The 5,414-nt window shown below is 42.2% G+C and overlaps 1 long non-coding RNA gene across 1 annotated transcript; it reads left to right on the plus strand.

Moving 5' to 3' along the window:
• Positions 1-558: 558 nt before the first annotated feature.
• Positions 559-2,241, plus strand: LOC124228374 (uncharacterized). The gene is made up of 3 exons (XR_006885706.1): positions 559-675; positions 952-1,085; positions 1,444-2,241. It is a non-coding gene; the product is annotated as an uncharacterized LOC124228374 (long non-coding RNA).
• The last annotated feature ends 3,173 nt before the right edge of the window (positions 2,242-5,414 follow it).

The raw sequence follows: 5,414 nt of genomic DNA on the forward strand, positions 1-5,414 counted from the left end.
TAAACATTAATTATTATTATTATTTTTTTTTTGAGGAAGATCAGCCCTGAGCTAACATCTGCTGCCAATCCTTCTCTTTTTGCTGAGGAAGCCTGCCTCTGAGCTAACATCCGTGCCCATCTTCCTCTACTTTATATGTGGGATGCCTACCACAGCACGGCTTTTTGCCAAGCCATGCCACGTCTGCACCCGGGATCCGAACCGGTGAACCCTGGGCCGCAGGAAGCAGAACGTGTGCACTTAACCGTTGTGCCACCAGGCTGGCCCCAAACATTAATTACTTTATATTTCTTATTAAATTGTAATAACCATGGAGATCATTCCTTATTAATTCTGCATGGTTTTTTTTTTCATTCTGGCATATCTACAATTAACTTTAAATCTGTAAAGAGTAATACTCTTGCTGAATTTTGCAAGGGACCTAATTGTTGAAGAATCAGTAAAATATATTAACCAGGTTTGTTTTTCATGTAAGCCAGAGGCCAGAGCTGAAGGGCATAGGCCCTCTCTCTTGAGTCTATTTTGGGATCACATTACCTGGCATGGAGAGCCGACCAGCTCTCATGAAGCATCACAGCTGTCGAATTGCCCCCAGCCGCACTACGGGACAGTTCAGATTAGACAATGAAAAAGAATCGCATGTCCAGTCTACAGGATGGAGAAACTTGCCAGCAAGTGAGCACTTGTTTATGGAAGGCAGTGCCCTCTTGGATCAGACAAACCTGTTCTTTGTTCACAAGTGCCAAGACCCACGCGTGCAGGTCGAGTTACTTCCTAGGAGTGAAAGATCACAGCAGCGTTACATTTTAAAAATTGCATTCCTAAATCAGAAGGAAACACAGTGCAGCCTTCAGACACTGTCCTAGATTCCTTCTCTCCCTGATTTCCATTGCATGTGGCTGTACAAGGGGAAAGTAACGGAGTCCTTCTTCTCTTTTGTTTTTCTTTTAGGACAAATGAAGTCAAGGGAGGTTCTGGCAGCCGGATGAGGCGGGCAGGCGCACTGCAGGAGAGCTTCCATAACGTTCCATAAAAGCAAACACCAGCCAAATGGCTCTGACAACAAGATTAACTACACAAACCAGGTGGGACTTGTTTTTCCGAGCATGACAGAGCAGGCTGGAATTTCACTTCAGTTTACTAACCCATTGTTAATGCTGGTTTATTTCATAGAAAGTGGCACCTTCCAATCTTTAACAGTTTACCTTTTTTTTCAAAGTAGTTTCAAATGAATTTATGTTATTCTCACAGATGCTTTTTCCTTCTAAAGAAAAGCATCTGAGGTTATAAATATTATACATGCGAAATAGAGATTGTTGTGAACCAATTTAGAGAGATGCAAAGAAGAAAATAAAAATTGCCTCTACCATTCTCACTCAGAAATAACCACCACTGAACCTTGGATTTTTTTTCTAATTCATTCTAATTTATTTTGTCCCTCAGGTTTGCTACATTTTAGCTTTAAAACACTCCTTTGAAGTAAGTAGATCAGGAATTATGGCAGTTATGCTGATGAGGAAACTGAGGCCCAATGAAATTCTATGACTACCCAGAAATCCATGGAAAACTAGCATCAGACCCCAAGCTGGCCCCACGGAGCCACACAAGGACCCTCCCAGCTTCTCTCCTCACGGGCGGCTTAACCGTTCTGTTGCCTCTGTGACCAGCGCGATGCTTCTCGAATGTCAGGAGGGATTTCTTTTCTCCATGATTGCAATGACTGTCACGCCTCCTTAATTCACAGATTCTCTACTCGCAAATTTGCCTACCCGCTAAAATTTATTGTAACCCCCAAATCAATATTCCATGCTTGTGCTACTTGTGGACGTGCAGAGAGCGGCAAAAAATTTGAGTCGCCCTTTGCACACATTCCCAACTGAGGTCAAACCAGGTGTCGCTTTACCTTCTTGTTTCAGCTGTCAGACTGGAAACTCGTGTCCTTTTAATGGTCTATGTAGTGCCTCACCTTTTGCATTTTTGTTGGTGATTTTGCTGTTTAAAATGGCCCCCAGGTGTAGCGCTGAAGAGCTATCTAGTGTTCCGAAGCACAGAGAAGATAGACGTTAAGTATGCTTTCTTCAGGCATGGGTTAAAGTGCTGTTGGCTGTGAGTTCATACTGCTGGACTGATGAAAATGTTATCAGTGGGCCAGCCCTGGTGGCTAGTGGTCAAGTTCCACACACTCTGCTTCAGTGGCTGGGGCCCAGTTCCAGGCGTGGAGCTATGCCGCTTGTCTGTCAGTGGCCGTGCTGTGTTGGCAGCTTACATACAAAAAGAGGAAGACTGGCAGTGGATGTTAGCTCAGGACGAATCTTCCTCAGCAAAAAAAAAAAAAAAGAAGAAGAAGAAGAAGAAGAAAAAAAGAAAAATTTCTTCCCAGAAACTCCTAGGAACATAACCATGTATTACTCATAGGAGCAAATACAATATCACCTAATTCAAAGTTTGTAGTGAACATAGCTACCACGAATAAGTAGACTCGACTGTATCATTATTGTGGCTGTTGTTGTTATTGCCTGATAATAAGTGGTGTGGCCTCTGGGAGAATTCCAGCTTACTTTTTAGACTTATACAGCAAGATCTGACCTTAGATTACACTTCTTCCTGCCGCGGATGCTGGGGAGCTGCCATAGCACCCCTGGCACCCTCGAGGGCACTGCTAGCAATTAGTCACCATTCCAAACCCTCACACCTGTTAACTGAAGCTCGGCTGTCTCACGTCTGGTTCTCTGGGAACCAGAGAGAGTCTGTTTACAAGTTAGGGCAGGCTTGCTCCTGGTTTTGCTTTGAGAGTATTAATGTCAAGGTCCTGGGGGCCTGGCCATCAATCCTACTGTTATCATCGCTCTTTCGGGAGATCCAGGGTCACTACACAAGGAGAACCCTGCTGTCCTCCTTTGACACGCTAGAGTCCCTTAGGCAGACATACAGACTAGACCTCAATGCCTAACAGTGTTCTTTGAGAGACAGATGACTCGCTGCTAAGGAAAAATACAGGTAACTCATACGCAAGTCTTAAATTTCAGTACATTGAGAGCAAATAAATCAGAACATATATGGCTTTGCTAACCCTTTAAAGAAACCTGGGTTTCAAGTGGAAAAACTCACTCAATAAAATGTCTAATGAAAGGAGGAGAATATTCAGAGTGTTTTTTTTTTCTTTCAGGAAATATGAGAGCTTATTTTCTCTGAGAAATTCCAATGGGACTGATGACAGGCATCTCACTTAAAATGGAGTAATTCAACTGGTGATAAATAGATGTTTTGTTTCTATTGCATGTGGATTGCAGTTTCTTGATAAGGACAGTCATGTTGCCAACCAAAATAACCATCACTAGTGAAAGATCATTTCTAACTCAATTAACCTAAAAAAAACAAGAGCAAACTAATTTGGACACGAAGAAATTATAGTCCTCTTGATACGTATGTTATGAAGGTAATTATTTATCCTTAGAAATAGTCACCTTTATGATAACTGTCAGTACTAAAATAACCAAATTCCTGCCACAAAATCCAAAAGATGTGAAAACCAGCAGTTGCAGGAAATCAAATTATTCTAGTTGATAGACTCTAACTACCACTCTGATAAAGCCAAGAAAATATAGTTCAAACAAGGAAATCGTAAGAGTAGTCAACACATATGGATATCAATCTCTCTTTTAAACCCAGTAGACTGGCAAAAAGTCAAGATTTGAAAACATGCACTGCTGGTATGGCTCTGAGAAATGAGGCTTCTCATACATTGCTGGTGGGAGTACAATAGAGTAAGTTGGCAATATCTAACAAAAATACGGTTGCATTTGCTATCTGCTCCAGAAATCTCAGTTCTGGGAATGTGTTGTACGTGTGTGCCAGCACACATAGGAAATGACATATGGTCAGAGTTAATCACGGCAGCAATGCTTGAGAGAGCAAAGACTGGGGTGAGCCCATGCATCGAATGAGGGAATGGTTGAACAAATGATGGTACCTCTGCACAATAAGACACTATGCGGCTGTAAACAGTGCCATGCTACAACGTGGATGGACCTTGAAAGTACTATGTTACGTGAAAGAAGCGAGCCACAAAGCAAGCCACAAAATGTATGATTCCATTTGTATGAAATGTCCGAATAGGCAAATCTGTAGAGACAGAAAGTAGGTTAGTGGTTACCTTGGGCAAGGGGGTGGGGTAGGAAGGTTGGCAGATGATGGCTAAGGGGTACAGGGTTTCTTTGCGGGGTAATAAATGTCATAAAATTGATTCTGATGATGGATGCACAACTCTGTGACTATATTAAGAGCTACTGAATTGTATACTTCAAATGCGTGAATTGTATGGTATGTGAATTATATCTCAATAAGCTGTTTTTTATTATTATTGTTATTATTTTTTTAAGGATTGGCACCTGGGCTAACAAATGTTGCCAACCTTTTGTTTTTGTTTGTTTTGCTTTATTTCCCAACCCCCACCCGGTACATAGTTGTATATCTTAGTTGCAGGTCCTTCTAGTTGTGGATGTGGGACGCCGCCTCAACGTGGCGTGATGAGCAGTTCCATGCTCGCACCCAGGATCCGAACCCTGGACCAGCACAGCGGAGCACACAAACTTAACCACTTGGCCATGGAGCCAGCCCCTCAATAAGCTGTTTAAAAAAAAGAGCAAGGATGCTCTCTTTATACTGATATGGAAAGATCTCCAAGATATAGTAAATAAAAGAGCAAAGTGCAGAGTAGTCAACCTACTAGGCAATATTTTGAGTAGGAAAGGGGGAAAATAGAAATGTGGCCCTTTGGCGCTGGCCCCATAGCCAAGTGGTTAAGTTCGCATGCTCCACTTTGGCAGCCCAGGGTTTTGCCAGTTCGGCTCCTGGGCGCAGACATAGCACTGGTCATCAAGTCATGCTGAGGCAGCATCCCACATGCCACAACTAGAATGACCCACAACTAAAAATATACAACCATGTACCAGGGGGATTTGGGGAGAAAAAGGAAAAATAAAGTAAAAAAAAAGGGTCCTTTTTGCTTGTATATAAAGACACACTGACAGATTACACATGGGGAAGGGGCAGTGGGAAGATAGAGATGGAGCCAAAATGTCCATGCATTTGTCATTGAACTTCTGGGCTATGGATATTAATTTAATATGATCTATTTAGCCAACATACATACTCGGCACTATATTTTAATCTTAGGATGATATTTTAAATTATGCAGATACATAACACATTCTTTTTCCTAGGCAGCTGGCTTTATCAAACTACCCTAATAGTGTGTCTGTCTGCCCTAATTGAAAATCTGTTAGCACTTCGGCTCAGCAAAGTGGTGGTAAAAGTCATGACCAGAAATATGCAAAGAGACGTGCCAAGAATGAATGAATTGATGAACCGGACTCATGAGCACGTGTTCCCTGAGCTCCAAAGATACTGGCCCT

The sequence above is a fragment of the Equus quagga genome, chromosome 17 (genome assembly GCF_021613505.1).
Source record: "Equus quagga isolate Etosha38 chromosome 17, UCLA_HA_Equagga_1.0, whole genome shotgun sequence".
Lineage (NCBI taxonomy): Eukaryota > Metazoa > Chordata > Mammalia > Perissodactyla > Equidae > Equus > Equus quagga.